Source organism: Rhinolophus sinicus, chromosome 2 (assembly GCF_057876585.1).
Source record: "Rhinolophus sinicus isolate RSI-liver-muscle chromosome 2, RSI-T2T, whole genome shotgun sequence".
NCBI lineage: Eukaryota > Metazoa > Chordata > Mammalia > Chiroptera > Rhinolophidae > Rhinolophus > Rhinolophus sinicus.
This window is the reverse complement of record NC_142502.1, coordinates 90,678,777-90,701,547: the sequence shown is the minus strand read 5'-3', so window position 1 is coordinate 90,701,547 and position 22,771 is coordinate 90,678,777. Positions and strand designations below refer to the sequence as shown.

At 34.2% G+C, this 22,771-nt stretch overlaps 1 pseudogene; it reads right to left on the bottom strand.

The window, feature by feature from the left end:
- Positions 1 to 5,018: 5,018 nt before the first annotated feature.
- On the bottom strand, positions 5,019 to 8,733 carry LOC148758814 (apoptosis inhibitor 5 pseudogene; annotated as a pseudogene).
- Between the last annotated feature and the right edge of the window lie 14,038 nt (positions 8,734 to 22,771).

The window sequence follows — 22,771 nt, the reverse complement described above, 5'->3', positions numbered from 1 at the left end:
CTGAGTTAACATGTTTAATCTGTTGTGGCAGTTGGTGCCAGTTAGATGTGATCCGTTCAAGTGCAAATGATGTCAGAGCAGAGAAGATCCTGTATAATACAAACATCAGCAAAGAGACCTACCTGCTCTCCTAAACTTTATATGCAAGGGCAAACACACTCTCTTCCTGTAGCTGGAAAGAAATAGATGTGATTAGAAATAGTCTTTTAATAAAATACAACTTACTTGGCAGGAATTCAGATATGAGGAGAAGTATTGCTATGACAGTGGTTCTCAACCCTCATTGTACATCAAAATCATCTGGGAGAATTTTAAAACTACAAATTCTAAAGACCCACTCCAGATATTATGATGAGTATAGTTGAGGCTACAGCCAAAACAAAGGTGTTTTTTAAACATTCTGGTTGAATCTAAATGTGAAACCAAGGGTTAAGAACCATGAACCTAAAAGTAATTTTCTCACTGAACCTCTACTGGAATGGCTTCTTCTCTCATTACCATCCTGTTATTCAAATAACTCCCACTTGAAAGTTGAAGATTGTCATTATATGTATCATTTCCATTCATCCCTTCTTTTATTAACTTGAATATTTATTAAATATTTTTATGTTTCTAACATGAAATTAGGTGTTGGGATTACAACAATGAGCTTTAAGGAAGAAAGGGCTTTAGCTTTTACCGTTTGCTCTGACTGGATCTCTATAAATGTTAAACTTAAGTCAGAATTAATGAATAAAATAAAAAATGGGGGAAATATTATTTGTAGACAGCATGATATAATATACAGATAATCCTAAACAATCCACCAAAAAAACTACTAGAGCTAATCAGCAAATTCAGCAAAGCTGTAGGATAAAAGATCAACATGCAAAAATCAGCTGCAATTCTATATAATTTGAAAAGGAAATTAATAAATCAATTCCATTTTCAGTAGCATCCAAAAGGATAAAATAATTAAGAATAAATCTAATCAAAGAGATGAAGGATTTGTACACTGGAAACTACTAAACGTTGCTGAGAGTCACTTAAAAAGATCTAAGAAAATGAAAAGACATCCTATGTTCATGGATTGAAAGATTTAATATTTTTTAAATGGTAACACTGCTCTCAAATAATCTAGTGCGTCAACATAATCCCTATCAAAACCCCTATGGCTTCTCTCATTTTTATTTTTCCTCAAATGGAAAATTCAATCTTGTAATTTATGTGAAATTCAAAGTGGCCTTACACAGGCAAAACAATATTGAAAAAGAAGAACAAAGTTCCAGATTTTGACACGCTTGCCCTCTTAATGTATCTTATTTTACACTTTTCTACTGCCCCCTCTCACTTGTAAATTCTAAAAGAGCCCCTGTTTTGTAACTGAGCTGCAGGATACTGGATCTCATGCCTCTCCTGTTAGACTTAAAGAAGTAAGTTAATTGATAAAATTTAAGGATTCGTTGAGTATATGCAGTGCACAAACACTATGCTAGGCCCTAAAAGCATACATGGTAAATTAGGAGCAAAGATGCACACATTAGCAAGTTGAGTTGGCAAAAACCCTTGGTGTGAGATTTTCAATATATCTAAAACACCCCTGGCCCCTAAAATACAATTTGCAATCTCATGTAAATTGTACAAGGGAAGAATCAGGACTTGCATCTTTTTTAAAGAGACAGATATTCCAGGGGAGGAAACAAATTAGGCCAGTAAGAATTTTGTTTATATTCACTTCATACAATAAGATGTCTTTTCTTCATACATCTAACTGAGTGCAGCTAACTCTAGGTAAATTAAGACAGTAGTCATTCACATGAAGCTTGTGACATGAATAAGAATCGGTAAATTTCAGCAGGATATATACTAGGAGTGGAAGAGGGCAGATCTCATCAACTACAAGCTGCAGGAAATTTCTAGGTGTTCAGAAAAGAAAGAAGTGGCCAAAAAGAAGAAATGCAGCCAGAAAGTAAGAAAATGAATTATCTTGGACACTTTCATAATTTTTCAATGTCTAACTCTAAATACATAGGGAAGAAGTCAACAATAGACTTTCATATTACAGAAGTGACTCTACGCTGTAGTTTTCAAGATGAGCACTATGTACTTCTGTACAGTCTTTCTGAAGAGCAAGGATGCCAGAAAAGCAAGATATAAAGGTGAAGCTACGACACAGTGGTTCTGTGGCTCTATCTTGACAATAAACCAGTTCTATTCTGACCGTCTTTACATTTTGCACCTTAGCTTCTTTTGAATAATTAATTCTACTGTATAGTTGATAGATTACTGATAATTAGACAATAAATGGATGATAGATGACAGATAGATACATAGATGGTAGATAGACTAGATAGATAATGCATATGTACAAAGAGTATGACTGAATCCTGTGGGTGACCTTCTAATCCTCATGCTTTGAATCAGTCTTGTCTTGTTTCTCTCTTTCCTCAGGTATGGACCTACAATCAGTTGCTTTGAGCCACTAAGTATTATTTAAGAGTGATCTCTGCATACGTCCTGTAGAATAAAAATAGATATGAAGTCTCTGTTTCTAGCCCTTACACCATCTTGTTTCTAATACAACTTTCTTCTTTATTTACCTTGGAAAACCCAGCCATATAACTCTCTTCTAATTTTATTTTCAAACTCAAGAGCCCTATATAATAAGAACAAAAAATCTTAAAAATGAGTAACTAATAATAAAAGCAGTAGTTTCATATTATATTTATTTATGAAGGAAATTAATGGTAACATGAAGAATGAGAGAAAATATACAGGATAAGGATAAAATGAAGTGTAAGTTTCCATTCAGCAAAACTTTTCATTTCTCTTCTTCAATAGCGAACCAAAAAATAACGTTTAAGTATTTAAGTACTTACTCTTTTCTTTAAGATATTCCCTTATTCAGAAGTCGAGGATAAATTTTATACCCACTCTGTGAAAGACTGTCTACTGACCTCAGTGTGAACAAATTTTCTGTGGGTTTTTTTTGCCTTACCTGCTAGGGAAATTCCTGAAATGAGGAATAAAAATAGATATTCAGAAACCAGTGTAGTTATTCGATTCATCACCTTGTCACCAGAGGAAAATTCACATAATTTAATTCCCCACCCTCCTGTCTCTGTATTTTCTCTGCTGTCTGTCACAGGAGTGCAGTGCGGATGCATATTAATGCGACCAGGCTAGGCAGCCACCCAAGGTGTTTTTCACAGTTTAAAAAAGTGTCTCAATGATATTTACAAAAGTCTCTGAGAGGACAGTTGCATAAGCAGTTGTCAACCTTAACAGAGTTTAGGAGACAAGGTGAGATCTAGAGGTGGTACTAAAAAAACATAGCAAACAGTATCTATTTTTTTCTTAGTCTAAAATCATATACTGTTATGTAAGCTTTGCAATATTGATATATTTGTAAGGAAATGTCCTTGATCCATACAGAATTTTATTCCAACTATCATTGAATATCAATAACAAAAATAAATAAATAAAAATATTGACTCAGAATTGGAGGAAGAATCTACTTGTCAACGACTTTCCACCAGCATTTTATTAAGAGACATAACTAAAAATAAATGAGATAAATAAGAGCTGATATGTCATGCTTTGCAAGATAAATGACAAATTCTCTTTCCCAAAATAAGATATTACAAACTGACTAGATACAGAAAGTTTCCCATTTGAATTTACTCTACTACATTGACTTAAATGATAATATCATTTCCTATAAAAATTCAAAAAGCCCAGAAATATGTAAGAAATACAGTGATTAATACATTTGGCTAGTTTACTTTTTTATCTTCTTAGATTTCTTCTCTTTAATAACAGTGCAATTACTTGGATGAGAATAAAGAGAGAGCTGATATGACTTCTTAAAAACTCAAAGTTCAAAATTATGTTAATCATTCATAACACTGGGTAAAAAACAAAACAATGACATTGAAATTATAAAGAAAATTACTGCATATGTATAATATGTATAGTTATATGATTATAACCTAATTTCAGGAAACCACCTTATAAACACATTCAATTAAGTTGTCAATAAATAGTTGCTGGTTAAACAGAGATAGTGCCTATGTATCTTGCATGTTGACAGATGGTAACTAAGTGCTTATAAGGAATTGAAGCTCTCACTTGAAGTTTAGGTCAACAACGATCTTTATTTTTGTGTATGGGCAAACCTTCCAAACGATCCATTAATAATACTGCCTGTGAGGCTGGATAACCCACCTATCAGTGGAGAAAGTATGAAGGTCTGGGCAACTGGGCTGGGGAATAATGGGTCCCAACCAGAAAGCCCAAGAGACGGGCATCCAAAACCTCACTAATTCATTCAACACTGTTAAGTACCTCTGATTCAGGAAAAAATAAATAGTTCAGTGTCTTTGTAGCCTCTTCTTAGTCATCTTTACTGGTCATTATCCTATATCTGACTTTTACATTTTAAATTCCTCAAACATCTCTCCAAACCCTCTCTGTTCTGACTCAGAATCCTCTATTTGATCTTTTTATTCTATGCTCTAATCCACACCATTGCCTTCAAATATAATATGTATGCAAATCTTTTTTTTTTTCAAATTTACATCTCTCTTCTTCTGAGTCTACACACATTTGTCCAACTACTACTTTCCCAGCATGTCTGTCTGAGGTACTTTAAAGGCCACTCAGCTCAGCGTGTCTAAAATTAAATTTATTATCTTTCCCTCAAAATTGTTTCTTATCCAGGGTTACATATCTTAGTGAGTGAAGCCATAATTTGAATAATTGTACAAATCAGATATCTGGCATTGAAACTTGATCACTCCTAGTTTCTCACCATCATAGCTAACACTTTTTCATTTGTTATTGATATTACCTTCTTAATATTCCTCAACACTGTCTTCTTATCTTAATAACCCCATCCTCAATTTCAGCTCCCTTCATCTCTTGGACTACTCTAATAGTCACCCAAAGCCTTTCACCTCTTTGACTCCTGCCTCCTTTCAGTCTATTCTGTACATGGCAAACAGAGTGATAATTTTTTTTTTTTTTTTTTTTTTAAATTACAAAAGGAAATTTATTTCAAAAGCATAAGGGAACATTTACTTTTGAACAAGGTGATAAACAGGTGTCTTGCAAAAAAAAATCATGGCATGAAGTTTTTCATTCAAATTTTTGAAGCAGAAATAACCTAAGTTGTGCACTATTGCCTTAGGAAAGGGAAGGGTACAATGAGGTGGTAAAGGAAGAAACACAGTCAACTCAGTATCAACGTCAAGAAAGTCAAGTCACTTCTGCTCAGCTTTGAGTTTACAAATATTCTTAAAAAAAGAAAAAGAGGAAAAGTTACACTTAATGTTCAAATTTATATAACTGTAGTCCCAATATAGTTTCTGTACTTGAAATGGCTTTGGGCCACTGGCGATCTGCCTCTGAGGCCCAGACTACCTGGTCACAGTTTTCAAATGGCAATTCCATGTTCCTATGTCTGTTCCGATTCCAAGGGAGCTTAGGTTCAGCTCAGTCTTTTGGAATGTTTAGATTATTGCCACCACTCCATAGTCAAGCTGATCCAACTTTTTTGCTCACTGGTATCATTCTAGTACTTAAACATGTGCAGTAATTCTAACAAAGGGGATTTACTTTTTCCCCAATGTAGAGGTAACAGTAATGAAGACACCTGCATTGGAATCACAAACTATTCCTCAAAATATTTGTCAAACTACTAGAAAATGTCGTTCAGGCATTGGATTCGAACAGCAAACTTGGGGAGGGAAGATTAACTGCAGAACAAAAATATATGAAACATTCAAATGCAGAGCAAAGGTCCTAGCTACTAAAAATGCCCATGACATTCAACACTCCACAAACCCCCCATCTGTTGTTTTCACCTAAAGATTCTATTAGCTAACTTATACAATAATTTTGATTAATAACCTGAGAAGTTAAAATCTTCAAAGTGGCAAAAGCAAACTGAGGAGCATCCCTTATTATTGGTACACCATGTTATCAAGTCACTTTTCCTGGGTTGCCCTGGTTATTAAATCCCCCAATTCTAAATTATTCTATGTCATCCTGTAGAAACCTATATGTACATCAGATTCAATATTTTGGCTGTATTTCTCCAACCAGAACCTCCAAACTTATCTTTGAAAACGCAGCCTTTGTTTATTTTTAGTTTTAAATAACAATAATCATGTAAGTACAACTGACTCAAAATCCCTCACTACTGGGAGGAAAACACAGATAACAAGTTAATAATGGATTCAGCCTCAAAAGGGTGATCACCATGTCAAAGATTACCCATTCCTGGAATTTAAAAAAATGATTTATGTTGTGTAGTCAAGTTTCACAGCATGCATATATACACACACGCGCGCACACATATGCTTATGCATGTATGTATATTATACATACACATTTCTATTCAAATAGTAAGAGCCCATATTCAAAAGTTTTATCACAACATATGGAGAAGAGTTACTTGAGTAAGCAGTGGAAAGCAACTTACTTTCTCCTAAAAATGTAATGTCATTTCTACATTTTAAGAAAGTTGGTATTTTGCTCTTATGACACTAGGTAGGAATGAACCATTGCCTAGCAACTTTATTAAAAAACAATGAAAATAAAATGTTAAGATCGACTATTACTCTTCTCCATATGTTGGGCAAAAATAAAAAATAAAAAAATAAGACGGGAGAGGAAAATCAGTAACCTTTCAAAACTGATGATCTTTGCCAGTTACCAGAAATGGACTGAATTTCATAACATTTTAGACTTGAACAGCTATCAGTAACAAATTATTAAGATGTTTAAAAGTAAGATTCACAAAATGAAGTCTTAATAATGATATTGCAAAAACAAGTCAAGACTGTGCAGAGCATCCAAAAATATCGCTGTGGTTTTACCTTGGACACGACCATGGTCTGATACAAAAGTAGATCATACATACAAAGGTATAAAGAACATTAAGTTTTTAGCTGAAGGCAGCAGTCCTTTTAAAGGGACATCCCCGGCAATCCAATGAGTAGTAGAATTTAAGTATATTAAGCTCGTGACAATGCTGACGAATGCGATGTCCTGTTCAGTAGAGTCGTCCCCGACTACGATTTCCTCGCGCTCCCCAACCTCGGCCACCTCTACTTCCCCTGAAGGCTCCTCTCATAATTAAAGTTGCCCAAATTGCTGCTATACTTCCCACTAGGAGGATTATAAATCTGCCTGGCATCCCTTTTTGGTCCTGCTGGAGATTTCTTCGGTGGTGAACCGGAAGTTGTATCTTCATTGGCCCTCTTTTGCCCAATTTCAACCTTCTGTACAGGTTTCCAGGATAATGTTACTGTGCTCTTATAAGAAGGAGGAATGTGGAAGAGATCCTTGATTAAAACATTGATATTATTTGTTATTTTCAATGCAACAACTTTAATCTTGTTCTCTTCTGTTTTTAAGGCCTCGCCTGTTTTACCCTGGAGAGCCAAACGAAGTTGTCTGATGTAAACCTGCAGGCCACGGGCGAAGTACTGCAACCTGATTTTAAAATCTTTGAGCTTTTCTGCATTCAGTTTGGCTGTTAAGAAATCTGGAAGTTTTCGGCCCAACTGGTGGAAGCTGTACAACAAACATTCCACGTAACTGAACTGTAGCTTGGGTTCTTCATTACCAGCATTCTCCCCATTTTCAGCTTCTTCTGGAGGGAGAGGCATGTACTCCAATAACTTATCAAACAGTTTCCTTAAATTTGTTTCTAGCTTTTCCATGTCACCACAAAATGAACTCATCTCCGCCAGTAGTTTCAATACCTCCAACTGTATATCAAGACCTTCCACTGGGGTAGTCAAGGAGCTGAGGTTAGGGAGAACATGCTCACAGAAATAAGTCACAAACCTTGTGGAATGCACATTTTTAGAGAAGAGGGGTACCGCCTGCCGAGTGCACTGTAAGAGCCTGTCCACACAGTCAGGATCTGACGGGTTGAAGGTTTGTTCCAGGTCAGCCTGTTCAGCAACCAACTCTACAAGTTGCTGTCTTCCACTCACTGTCTGTAAGCTTTTTAACCCAGATAGTATCTTCATGAACAGGACAAATTCTTCACCAGTCACATCTTCTAGGACCTTTTTGGATTCAGTTAGTATAAGTTCCTCTACTTCCTTTGTTAAGACTTCATCTGGTAAAGTCTTAAGTTTTGTAGAAAGGAATTTGATTGCTCGTTCTCTAACAATGTCCTCTCCTTGAAGGATTTGGCTGAATAAGCCACCTAAAGTTCCTTTCGCATCCATCTTAAATATACTTAACAGGGCATTGTTCACTAAGTTAAATTCCGCAGAGTCATCTGTCTGTAGAAGCTGGGTTAGAATATCTGCCACTCGGGGAAGATTTTCTCCAGTGGCAAATTGAGGAAGCTCTTTAATTGCTTGCCGTCGAATTGATACATCTTCATCCTCACAGAGGTCTAACTGTGCATTGATAGCAGAATCAGCCAATTCTGGAAAATGCTTGAAGAATTTTGGAATAAACTGAGCTGCTAATCTTTTTTCCTTCATACCACCTTTCACACCATCCAGGATCACTTGATAGGCGTCTTTATGCTGGCCCACTTGCTCCGTGGCATCGGCAAGGATGCCATAGTTGCGGTAAAGCTCCTCCACGGTCGGCATGGTGAGCGACAAGCCCGGGGCTCGCTCCTGCTGTCGTCGTGGTCCCAGCCGGCGCCACCGCCGCCTCTGAAGTTCCCCGAACCCGCGAGCCGCACTACTATTAACGCCCCGAGCTGCCGCCAGTGCCGCCCAGAGTGATAATTTTTGAACAAGGATTTTATTACTCACTCCTTCTCCCCAACTCCCCTGCTTCAACCCCTAAAAGTTATTGCAACTTTTAGAATACCATGCTCCCTCTTTATACTTGTCCTTTCTTCTATCTGCCTAGAATATTCTGTTCAAACTCACTTCTCCTACTAAATTCTGATTCAGCTGTCAGCTCTCAACTCACATGGCTTTTTCTTAAAATAGACTTACTTCATGTCCCATATTAAATCAAAATCCCCTTCATTGGATTTTATAACACCTTGTGTTTTTTTCAACTTAATATGTTTAAGACTTTGTAAGTATATTTGTGTGATCACTTCATGTCTGCTTCACCCTCTACACTATATGTTCCACACAGGCAGGTACCATATGCATTTTCATGATATGCATAGCACATATTTACAAGTTAAAAAATATGTGTTAAGTAAAAAATAATACATGAATAAAATAAAAGATTTAAAAATTAGAAACCACAAGTTACTTGCGGAGTATTGAAAACAAGTTTTGCATTATGTGTGCTATTGGTATTTAACTGTTAATACCCATCAGATTGTATTGATGAGCTATGTAATTTTTTAAAAATTGATCTTAGAGAATTTACTATGAAATGAATGACAAGAAGTTTGAATTGATGTAGGCATTGATCAAGAGACTCCTTTGAACATCTTTAAGATTCTCATTAATTTTTGACTAGTTCAAAGTAATTGTTAGACCCACATTTAAAAATATGCTATAGATTGGATAAATGTGCTTGAGTATAAAGGGAATTTTCCAAAACTACTTTTTCTTCAAAATATTTATTTATTTAATGGCATTTGTTCATATTCTTTATGTTTTTATATAAGAAAAACATCATTCCTTGTATTTCTCATTTTAAAAGTTTAAACACATGTATTCTACTGTATTCACCATTTGAAATAGCAATTGCTTCAAGTTTCCCAGTAAAATACTAATCTACAACTTGAACTAGTCCTGGATATTTTCTATAACTTTTTTCAGAATCAGATTTTGAGTCTCCCTCCTATTAACTCAAAAAGAAATTTTAAGTATTTATGAAGTATAGAACTGAAATATTAAAAAGTGCATGCAGTAAATTCAGATTAACATTTGTTCAAAATATTCTGAGATTCAATTATGTTGTTTTAAACTTGAGATACTTCTTAAAGAAATTTGTAATGATTTATCAGAAGCCACTGCTAGACAGCTCCTCCACTAATGAGCCACAAGACAGTATGTAAACTGGTATGAAAGCCAGTAAGAGTGATCACAAAGACTTAAAATCTGAAAGTACCAGCGTTTTGGATCACTGAGTGTGGGGGTTAATTTTATGTCAAGTTTTGTACGAGATTAACATTTAAATTGGTCAAATTTGAGTAAGCAGACTGCCCTCCATAATGTGGGTAGGCTGCATCCAATCTGTTGAAAGCCTGAATGAAAAAAGATTAACCTCTATTCAGGCATTCAACTGATTGGATGCAGCCTACCCACATTATGGAGGGCAGATTGCTAGCCTTGGGGGTGACTGATTAGCTTAGGTGGTTAGAGTGTGGTGCTAATAACACCAAGGTTGCCGGTTCATTCCTTGCATGGGCCGCTGTGAACTATGCCCTCCTAAAAAACAAACAAAACAAACAGACAAACAAACAAAAGATAAAAAGAGACTAGCCTCTCTAAACAAGAGGGCATTTTTCAGCAGGCTGCCAGAGCTGGACAACTAGCTCTGCTGTGTTTCCATCCTGTAGATTTTGAACTTGCCAGATTCCATAATAATCTGAGCCAATGCCTTATAACAAAGTTCTTTAGACACACACACACACACACACACACACACACACACACCCTATTAGTTCTGATTTTCTGGAGAACTCTGACTAATAGACTAAACATTAATGGTTTTAGGCCTATTCACACTTCAGATTCAAATACCCAAAGTCCTTGAATGTAAAAGAAGGAAAAAAGATCTACCATACAACATTAACCATGATAGTCCTAAAGTGACTTTACCAATATGAGTCAGAATTTACTTAATTTTTTAAAAATGTTAATAGAAAAAAAAGAGGAATGTATTATGAAGAGAACAATGGCCAAATCATTAGGAAGATAAAGAATTTCCAAATATATACACACCTAAAAACAGAGTGCAAAAAAATCCATGAAGGAAAAATTAACAGAGTTAAAAGAAGGAGATAATACAACAAAGTAGTTGGAGACTTCAATAACCTATTCTCAATAATTGATTAAATAGCTGCACAAAAATCAGTAATAATAAAAAAAGACATAAATGAGACTATTAACTTAGAACACTCCATTGCAATACCAGAGAATAATTCATTATAAGTATACATGGGAGATTTACCAGGATAGAACACTGACTAGTCTCAATACATTTATTAGAAATTGAATCATACAAAGTGTATTTCCTCAGCAAAATTAAATTATATTAAAACAAAAAATAATAAAATTTAAAAAAAAAATCCCACAAATACCTGGTAACTAAAATAATGCATTTCTAAATAGCCCAGTGGTCGAATAGGAAATCACAATGTATAGTTTAAAATATTTTAAATATGAAATGAAAAATAATTTAGAACATGTCAAAATTTATAGTATTAATTTAAAGCAATGTTATAGGGAAATTTAATACATAAATGCCTATATTAGAAAAGAAGATATAAAATCAATAACTTAATCTTCCACATTAAGAAACTAGAAAAAAATAAGAGCAAACTAAACCAAAAGTAAGCAGAGGGGAAAAAAAGAGTAAAGATTAGGATGAAAACAAATGAAATAGAAAACAAAAAAACAATTGGAGAAAACCAATGAAACCAAAAATTGGTTCTTTGAATTAATAATATTGACAAACCTTTAGCTAGTCTGTCGAGAGAGAGAGAGAGAGAGAGAGAGAGAGAGAGAGAGAGAAAGAGAGAGAGAGAGAGAGAGAGAGACTCAAATTACTAAAATCAAGAGTAAAATAGGGAATATTATTACTGACCTTTCAGAAATAGAAAGGATTATAAAGGGGTATTTTATATATATAAAGGCTAGATTAATTGGAAAAATTCCTAGAAAGACAGTAATTACTGGAGCTGACTCAAGAAGAAATGAAACTCTGAAAGAAAAATAAAAATAAAATGCATTATTAGTTTAAAAGTTTCCAAAATAAAAAGCCCAGGTCTAGATGGTTTCAGTGTCAAATACTACAGTTCATTTATGAAAAAAAAAAAATAATAATAATGCCAGTATTACAACATCTCATTCAAATTTTATAAAAGTAGAGAACAATTCCCAACTCATTTTACGAGGCCAACATTATCTAATACCAAAACACCAGATGAAGATATAAGATAAGAAAACTACAGGCCAATATCCCTTATTAACACAGGACAAAGTACTCAACAAAATACTAGCAAAGCAATTCCAACAACCTATAAAAATGTCATGATGAAGTACAATTTAAAGAACAAAAACCATATAGTCATTTCAATAGATCCAGAAAGAAAAGCATTTTACAATCCCAAATCCATTCATGATTAAAAACAAAACAAAACGAGAAAACTCTTAACAAACTACAACAGAATGGAGCTTAGTCAACCTGATAAAAAGACTATCTGTCTATGAAAAACCTACAGCAAACATTATATTGCCAAACATTATATGCCAAAAGCCTGACTGTACTCTTACTACTCAAAAGTCAGAAGACAAACAACTCAATTGAAAACATGCAAAATTTTTACATAGTTGTGTGTGTATATGTCTGTCTGTCTGAATGGCTAATAAACACACGAAAAGAGGCTTAACATCATTGGTCATTAGAAAAATGTGAATTAAAACCACATGAAATACTATTTCATACCCATTAGAATGACTATAATCAAGAAGACTGACAACACTAATTGTTGAAATAAATGAGCTTCAAAAACATTCTAAGTGAAAAAAGCCAGACACACAAAAAAAACACATATTATGTGATATAACTTATATAAAATATCCAGAAAGGACAAATCTATATGAACAAAAAGTAGAGAGAACAGGGATGGATTGCATGGGAATACTTTAAGAGAGACGGAAATGCTCTAAAACTGGACTGTGGTACTTGTCCAAATCTGTAAAATTGACTAAATATCACTGAATTTTATATTAAAATGGTTAAATATTCTGATATATAAGTAACACATTAGTTAAGCTGTTTAAAAACAAGAAAGCTCACTGTTACAGAAAGAGCTAAGAAGGATAGCTATATTTTTCAGCACTCAAAAACCATTTATTCATATATATCACGATAAAAATATTCAACCATATATAAAATATGTAAACAATTTTATAACCACACATTACTCATGTAATGAGTATTTGAAAAGAATATTTTTCTGTTCCATGGGGGTATATCCACTGTGTTTTGTGTCTCTCTACCCAAGATTTAGAAGTGGATTAGCTACATTAACTCTGTTGCTTAAGACATTTCCCAGAATAACAAGCATTAGAATAACGACAGAATACTTCAAAAGTGGGCAGGACCTTCAAGATTCTTAATGATTATTTTATAGGCGATAGAATGAGCCAGAACATAAGCGGAAGTGGCTTCCTCAGCTTTCTCTAGTAACTGACAGAACTGGACTCAGGTTTGGTCTGCCACATTTCCTTTCCTACTCTTTTTCTATCTGGGTAAACTGTGGGTAAACAAAACATTCCAGACACGTTGTGAAAAGGCCTATCAGAGACTGGTGGATGGACTCCCCAGCAGGGAGAGAAACAGAAGTCAGCAGAGCCAAGTCACTTCTATGCCAAACCTGTCAGGACTGCAGTTTCCAGGTGTGTCAGGTCAAGAAAGTTCCTTTCCCATTCCACAGAGAGGCAGCTACCTTCACCCTCTGATCTCAGGTCCAACCAGGACGAGAGTCACAATTTTCAGGACCTGGTACAAAATAAAATTATAAGCTCCTTGTTCAAAAATTACTGAGAATTTCAAAACAGTGAGAGCAGAGCATTAAATCTATGTGAGGCCCTTTTGAGTAATAGGCCCTTGTGTGACTACCCAGGTGACAAACCCATGAAGCCTGCCCTAGTTCCAAACAGACTGCAATCCCTTACTTGGTAACAGATGTTCCTTTTAGCCCTCAGTGCTAAGGATTGGCACTCATTTTCCTGATACTGCAGTTTGAAGAACTCTCTTAAACAAACAGTAGAAGTCTGGACTGGGAATGAGTCAGCAAGGCATACCGAATTACTGCCAAGAAGAAAGCTGCCTCACAAGTAAATGGGAGGTAAAAGTCTTTGTCACAACAGTTAAAGACAAAAAACAAAACTACTATTCGAAGTGAGGCAAATTACTAAAATAATGCTTTTTTTATTTAAAAGAAATATTTTCTATTTAAAAGAAACTTTCTACTTAAAAGAAACTTGTACCCAGTACTTTACATTTTTAAGAACATAAGACACATAACGGTGTCTGTTAAGCGTTTCCAGTTTCCAGTGCCTTCATATTTTATAATACAGTACTTGGAGTAACTCCCATACTTGAGATGAATTTTAATTGATAGCATTTCTTACTTTCAAATTCTTTAGCCATTCAAACAGGATGAGAGCCAGACCAGATTTTAAAAAGCATACATAGGGACCAGTGTTTGTTAAGTACATTCACGTTTAGCAAGTAGTGGGCAACAGTCAGAAGATACACATACTAGTACATTTGGAACAAGGCAATCTTAATTTCGCAGTTGAGAGATTCCTATTTACTACTCTCTAGCCATTTAAGCCAGCACCTATTTCACTTGTTTCAGTTCAGCCAAAGCAATCTCTATATTTGCTTTTTGGAACTCCTTACAATATTTTGAATTTCTTTCTGCCATTGTTCTCTGTTCTGTGTGGAATATTGATAATGTCTGAACATTTCCTCAGCACTTGTTAGGGCCTGGGATTTTTCTGATGTCTGGGAATGATGTTCAGAGGAATAGATTCAGGCTTCCAGAGAGTCTCGAATGATTGGACTGGCACAGTTACCAAGTGCATATATACCTGACTTAATACCTGACTTTGTACCTGTCTGCTCTGATCTAATGGGTAATGTTCAGCTCTCAACTCTGTCATATAATTTGTTTTCTGCCCTGAAACATCTTTCTTTTTCAAAAACCGAACAACATTTTTACTACTTCCTGCCTCAAGACTTAACTAGTTTCACATGAAAGATTTCTAGAAATGTGAACTGTTAGCATTTTTCAAGACCAAGACTTACCTTCTTAATTTATAATTTATTCAAATAGCTCCCTCCCTCAAACTGACATTGTATCTGGACCTCCATTTGATTTTTAAATTAAACAATTTTTATTTAAAGATAATTGTAGATTCACGTGAAATGATACAGAGAAATCCCACATATCATTTACCCAGTTCCCAACAACAGTAACATGTTGCAAAACTTATAGTACATTACACAAGGATTGACATTACTATAATCCACTGGTCTTATTCAAATACTCAATTTCATTGTACGTGTGTGTGTGTGGGTGTGTGTGTGTGTGTGTTCAGCCCTGTACAATTGATCATGTATAGGCTTGTTTTTCCACCACCACAGTCAAGATACTAAAGAGTGCCATCACCACAAGTACCCCTCAGTGGGCTTTTATGACCACACTAAACTCCCCACTGCACACATCTGCCCTCTCCTACACGTAACACTTTTTTATTCCTTTTTTCCTTTCGGTGTCAAAAGCTTTGCCTGGCACTAATACAGAAAAAAAAATTATTTTATTTTTTAATAGTTTTATAGTTTACATATAAGCCCATGATCCATTTTTAGTTAATTTTTATTTCATTTTTTTATTTTGATGTCCAATTACTGCAGTATTATTGTTCCACCATTAAATTGCCTTTGCATCTTTGTCAAATATGCTACATATTTGTGTGGGTCTATATCTGTGTACTCTATTCTGTTCTATTGGTCTATGTGTCTTCTGCTGCCAATACCACACTATCTTGTTTATTATAACTATAAAATAAGCCTTAATATTGGATAGAGTGCTTCCTCCCACAGATTGTTTTAATTCTTGTAGGGCATGTGCCTTCTTACATAACTTTTTAGAATAAGCTTTTCAACGTCTACAAAACATCCATCTGAGATTTTCATTGGAATTGCATTAACTCCATAGATCACTTTGAGATAATGCTATCTTTACTATGTCGAGTTTTTCATCTGTGAACACAGTACATCTCTTCTTTTATTTAAGGTTTTTTTAATTTATTGATCAGCATTTTATAATTGTCAGCATACTAATTCTACTTTCTTTTTTTAAGAGTGTAAATGTTTCCTTTTCTGTGGAGCTATCTATGGTAAATGATACTGTGTTTCTACTTTTGGTGCCTAGTATTTGTAGTTGTTTGTAATTAACATATAAAAATATGATTGATTTTTGTGTGTTGATCTTGTATCCTGCAACCTTGCTGAACTCACTATTTAATTCTAGGGCTGCTTTTGTAGATTCCTTGAGACTTTCTAGATAGGAAATAATGCTATCTGCAATTATGGACAGTCTTATTTCTTCCTTTTATTTGTTTTTCTTGTTTATGTTGTTATCAATTATTCCTAATCTTCAGGGAAAAGCATTCCGTTTTTACGCATTAAGTAAAATGGTCATTATGGCTTTTTTGTATACTCTTTATCAAGTTTCAACTTAAGGTAATTCTTCTCAATTTCTAACTTACCGAGAGCTTATTATGAACAGGTGATGTAATTGTCCAATGCTTTTTCTGCTTCAATTGATATATTCATAAGAATTGATTCATTACTCTGATGATATATGGCGGATTACATTTGTTTGTTTTTTTTCAAATATTGAACTAGGTTTGCATATATGGAATAAATCTCATTTAGTTATAGTGTATAATTATTTTTATACATTGTGGATTCTATTTGGTAATATTTTGTTGAGGATTTTTCTGTCTAAGTTCATGATAGCTATTGGCCCATTATTTTTTGTTTTGTGTACTATCTGTGTCTGGTTTTGGTGTCATGCTAATACTGGCCTCATGAAATGAGTTGAAAAATGTTTTCTCTTCTTTCACTGTCTGAAAGAGATATTGTCATCATATGTGCTAATTCTATAAATATTTGGTATTATTCTCTGGTGAAACCATCAAGGCCTTCAGATTCTTTTAGGGAAGTCTTTTAATAACTTGTTTAATTTTTTTTAATGATTGTAGGGTCATTCAAATAATATATTTCAAATTGGTTGACTTTGGGCAATTTGCAGTTTTCAAATAATTATCTCATTTCTTCTAAGTTTTCAAAATTATGAGAATAAAGTTGTTCACAGTATTCTCTTTTTAGTTTCAGCTTAGTGACAACAAAATCTGTTGTGATGCCCTTTTTATTCCAGTTATTAGAGATTTGTATCTTCCATATTTTTATTCTTGCTAGAAATTTATCTATTTTATTGATTTTTTTTCATAGAACCAGGTTTTTATTTAATGATTTTTTCACTATGGTTTCTCAGTCTTCAATTTTATTGATTCCTTCCCTAATTTTTATTATTTTCTTCCTTCTACTTGCTTTGAGTTAATTTTGTGCTTTTTTAAGATTCTTGATATAACAACTTAGATTACTGAGACATTTTTTCTTTTGTAATGTAAGCATTTGATGCTATAAATTTCCTTCTCAGTAATGCTTTCTAAATATTTTGATATGTTGTATTTTTTAATGTAATTTAGTATATGGATCTTTACTTACTTTGAGACTTTCTTATTAAGTCATGGATTATTTGCAAGTGTGTTTTCAATTTTCAAGTATTAAAAATTTTCCTGTCTGATTTATTTCACTTAGCATTATATTCTCAAGATCCATCCATGTTGATATGTGGTATCTAAACCAAAAACAACAAAAGAACAAGACAAACAAATGAGAAACAAAAACTCATAGATACAATAGTTTAGTGGTTACCAGAGGCTAAGGGGGGAGGGGGGTGGTAGATGAGGGTAAAGGGGATCAAATATATGGTGATGGAAGGAGAACTGATTCTGGGTGGTGAACACACAGTGGGATTTATAGATGATGTAATACAGAATTGTACACCTGAAATCTACGTAACTTTACTAACAATTGTCACCCCAATAAAATTTAATTAAAATAAAAAAAGGAAAACAAATTCCTCTTTATATTATTTATTTCTAGTTTGATTCTAATATAGTTAGAGAAATAATCTGTTTTAATTTAATTCTTTCATTTTTACTGAATTTTGTTTTATGGCTCAGAACATGGTCTATCTTGGTGAATGCTTACAAATGCTTGAAAAAAATATTATGTATTCTACCATTTTTGACTGTAGTGTTCTATATATATATCAATTGGATCCTTTTGCTTGATTGTATTCATCTTCATAGCCTTATTGATGTTCTTTCTAGTTGCTCTATCAATCACTAAATGAGGAATGTTGAATTCCCAAACCATAACTGTGCATTTGTCTATTACTCCTCTTAGCTATATCAGTTTTTGCTTCATGTATTATCAGACCTGAAGGATAGATTGCTATATCTTCTTGGTGGATTGATTCTATTATCATGTGATTTAACTTTTTGTCTCTAATAGTTTTCTTTACTCTAATAGTTTTATTTACTTTTTACAATGAGATAGCCAATCTATATCATTGAATTTGAAGTGATTGTCTTCTAAACAGCATATAGTTGGGTCATGTCTCTTTATCTACTCTGCCATTCTCTTCATTTAATTGATACATTTAGACCAATTACATTTAAAACAATTATTGATATGTTATAGTATATATGCCATTTTATTATTTGGTTTCATTTGTTTCCCATGTTTCTCTTCTCTATTTTTTTCTTGCTTTCCTGTGGATACTTCAACATTTTTTAGGATTTCTTCTTGTTTAGTGTTTTTGAGTACATTCTTGTATTACTTTTCACATTGGTTGCTCTGTGCGTTACAATATACATATGTGACATTAATATTTTACCATTTTGTTCTACTTTTAAATATCATTGCCTTCAGTATCAAAAGTGTTACGATTTTTGTTTTCATCATAAAGACATATAAAGTTCATGAGAAAAAGTTAGTCTATTGTAATTATCCCTGTTTCTTCTCTTTCTGTTGTTCTTTTGTCCTTTTTGATGTTTCAAGATTTCTTATTTTATCATTTCCATCCTGTATGAAAAACTTTCTTTAGCCAATTTTTAAGGATAGATCTGTTAGCAACAAATTATTTTCGCTTTTCCTAACTTATTTCCCCTCATTCCTGAAGGATACTTTAATTGGATATAGAATTTGCAGTTGATAGATCTTTTCATTACTACGTCATATCTACAGGTCTCCATGTTTTCAAACGTAAAATCTACTGCCAATTGAATTGACGTTATCCTATAGAAATTTTTGTTTCCTCTATGGCTGCTTTCAAGGCTTTTTTTTTTTTTTATCTTTAGTTTTCAGAAGTTAAAAAATAATGTCTTAATTTGGACTTCTTTGTGTTTGTCCTGCTTGGGATTTGTAGGTTTCTATCCGTCTTTTGTCAAATTTGGAAAGTTTTAAACTATAGTTCTTCAAATATCACCTCAGCCCCATTTTTTTTTCTTCTTTTGATATTCTGATGATATGAATGTTGGGTCTTTCATTATTGCTCCACAGGTCCCTGAAGCTGTCTTAGTTATTTCACTTTATTTTCTCTCTATTGTACAGATTGAATAAATTCTATTGACCTGTTCTCAAAATTACTAATGATGTCTTCTGTCATCTCTACTTTACTATCAAGTCCATCAGCAAGATTTTTTTGTTATCATATTTTTCAGTTATAACTTCTATTTGATTCTTTTTTATAACTTCCACTTCTTTACTGAGAATTTTGATTTTTATATGCTTCAAGATAATTTGTAATTGATTGTTGAATCATATATTTGTGGCTGTTTTAAAATACTTGTCAAATAATTCCAACATCTGATTCATCTTTATTTTGCCATTACTTGATTGTATTTTCTCAATCAAGTTGTGAATTTCTTACTTCCTGGTATGATGTTTTTTTTGTTTGTTTGTTTGTTTTTTGTGATTTTTTTTTTTTTTAGTTGTATCCTGAACATTTTATATGTTATGTTAGGAGACTCTGGATCCTATTTAAATATTTCATTTTAGCAAGCAGTCTCCCTGTTTAGTACACAGCTTCTGGTATACGTCGATGGGCAGTGACTTTAATGAAAAATTTCAGAACCTTTGCTGTGCTCCTTTTCCTGCTGAATTTATCTAGTGCCTTTGGGTTTTCACTGTTCTTTGCCTATGTAGCCTGAAGGGATGGAAGGAGTTCCTGAGGCCATGCCCCCCTGGTGCTGCTAAATGGAGAAAAGGACTCTCTGGCTCTTATGGGGAAGAAAAGCACTTTCCCTCTCTAGTTATAGTTGGTGGGGTTCCACTCTGATAGCAGTGCTAGTATGCCTGGTGTTGCCACCTAGCAGTGCCACCACGTTGCTCTGGGGAAGGAATGCTCTGTGAGGGGAATATGTTTAGCTGATATAACTTATTTGGCAAGGTTGGGGATAAGGAAATGTCTGCTCTAGATCACCTTCTTCTGTTGGTTGGGGAGATGTAACATGAACTACCTATATATTGTTCTTCCATACTTCGGGGTCCCAAACTATTTGCTTCATCTTTCCACCTTCTCCTAATTTATGCCTGACTTTATAAACATTATTTTATTTTTAACTATATAACAATTCTGAGGTATACATTCTTATTGCCATTAAACACATGAAGAAACTAAATTTTCTCAATGTTATTTGGCCAGTAAGTGGAACAGACCCATAGTCTAACACCAAAGCCCATAACTGTAATCAAAATAACTAATTTGAACACTAAGGAAATACATAAACTCATTATATACGGATGGAATGTATGTAAATATTTCAAGGTTAAGAAACGGTGCTGGGGGTGGCCCATTAGCTCAGTTGGTTAGAGTGTGGTGCTAATAACACCAAGGTTGCCAGTGAAATGCTGTTACCGTTTCCAGATATGAGTTAACCATTGCATATATTTTAAATAGATAAGCAAATATTTATATTTATTTATAGAATAAGCTGAGTCTTAAATATCTTTTATAATCATTACCTTTTAACCTGCACTTGCATTTCACAAACACGTTTTAATTCTCAAGCAAAAATATTTATTATCTGAAAGAGAATAAAAATAAATCATTTTTTTCTGCAGTAGAGGGTGAGACAGAGAGACTTTAATCCATAATATAGTGAAATTTGTGCCAATAGTTAAGCTTTTAATTAAGAAACAATTTCTAATTTTTTTTTCTTGTCATAAATTAGGCTGGATTTGTACTATAGAAAGCAAATTATTTTTGTCAGAGAATAAACCTGTGCAAACAGTTTGGCGTACACTGCCATAACTTTAATTTATACAACACTAAAAGAATAAATGTAATTACTTAATCAATTTTCAAATTCTGTTTTAGTTTTAACACATTAATTTATTTATTTTTGCACTTAAATATATTTCGTACAGAACTTTCTAGTGATTACGTTGGCTGTCAGCTTAAAAAACTCCTATTTGGTATTTAGTGTTCACTTTTTTTCCATATCAATTCGACCACAATCTTCATATTCAGAATCAATTCCCATCAAGCTCCCCCTTTTTCCTTATTTTCTAAGTCAAATAAACTTCTGAGCCATTCCTCCAATTTGTCATATACTTTTATGTCTCTGTGGTTTTGCTCAGCGTTCTTCTATCTGGAAAACTAGTTCTACTTTCTCTGCGTGACAAGCTCCTATTTCTCCTTTAAGGAACAGAAACAATGTAGGGTCTCCCTTGGGTGACTGGGTAGACCTGAAATCCTAGACTAGAATTTCAAGAGGAGTAGTAGTTTAAGATGTAACCATGGCGAGTTAAGATTTCAACATGTATCTCCGATTTCTAGGTGGAGATGCCTATTAGACAATTGATATGCAGTTCTGCAAATTTGTAGGAAATTCACAGCAAGAAAGATACATTTGTAACCTAGCCAAGTGCTTCAACCATTGGTCTAAGCGTTCTCATCCATAATAATGAGTTGCACTTGATGACATTTGGTAGCTAACTTATCTTCTTAAGTGCCACTTCTCAGAATCTACTGTTATGTTCATACAGAGGCCACATTTCCCTGGGCTGCTTGGAGCCAGTGACTGAGCAGGATGGAGGTACTAACGTCCAACCTGATGGTTCGGTAATTAGAATCTGATGGTTTACTAGGCTCATTCTGTTGACTCAATCACCTAAAAATTGTGTGTATGTGGTTGGGGTAAAACCTACAAAATCAGTGGAGTTCATTAGTCATTGCAAAGTTGTATTGACAACCTGCAGAGAAATAATGAGAAATTGAGGGATGTGAACAAGCAATTAAAAGCACAGTGTGAGAGAAAGTAGGCCTTTTGGGGAACTTAAAAGAGGCCATTATCTGCTACAGGAGAACATGCATAGATAAGGAGCAAAGTCAAGACTTGATAGATTTGCAAAGCTCCAGAGATGTTTAAATGATCATCCAGATCTGTATACTGAAGTCAGAGTTCATCCAGAGCCCAGGGATCTTGAAACAAGGAATGAGGACAGCTGGACAGATGCCCTGAGGATGTTAGCTTTGCAGAATCTGTGAAACTTCCCTAGCTAGAACTAGTGAATATCCCTCCCACCACCATTTATAGAAGGCACTGAAGATGCCTCTTCCCCACAATGAAACAGGTATACCCTACCATCACCACCACCACTAGAAGCTACATCACCTCTCCTGGCTGTCATGCAGATGTAGATGTCTTAAATCCTAGCATAATCAGGCTGAAGATGTACTGGATCTGAAAATAGAGGGAAAAAAAGACTATATCCTAAAGGGACTAGAAATTAGCTAGCATATTCCAGTAGGAGGCAGAGGAGTATCGCTGGGATTGGATTTTAAGTGTGGTTGATCAAGAGAGCTGGAACACAACACAGAATAAACAAGAATTCACTCACTTGGAACACTTTATTGGAATACACGTTTAACTCCCTGACAAAGACC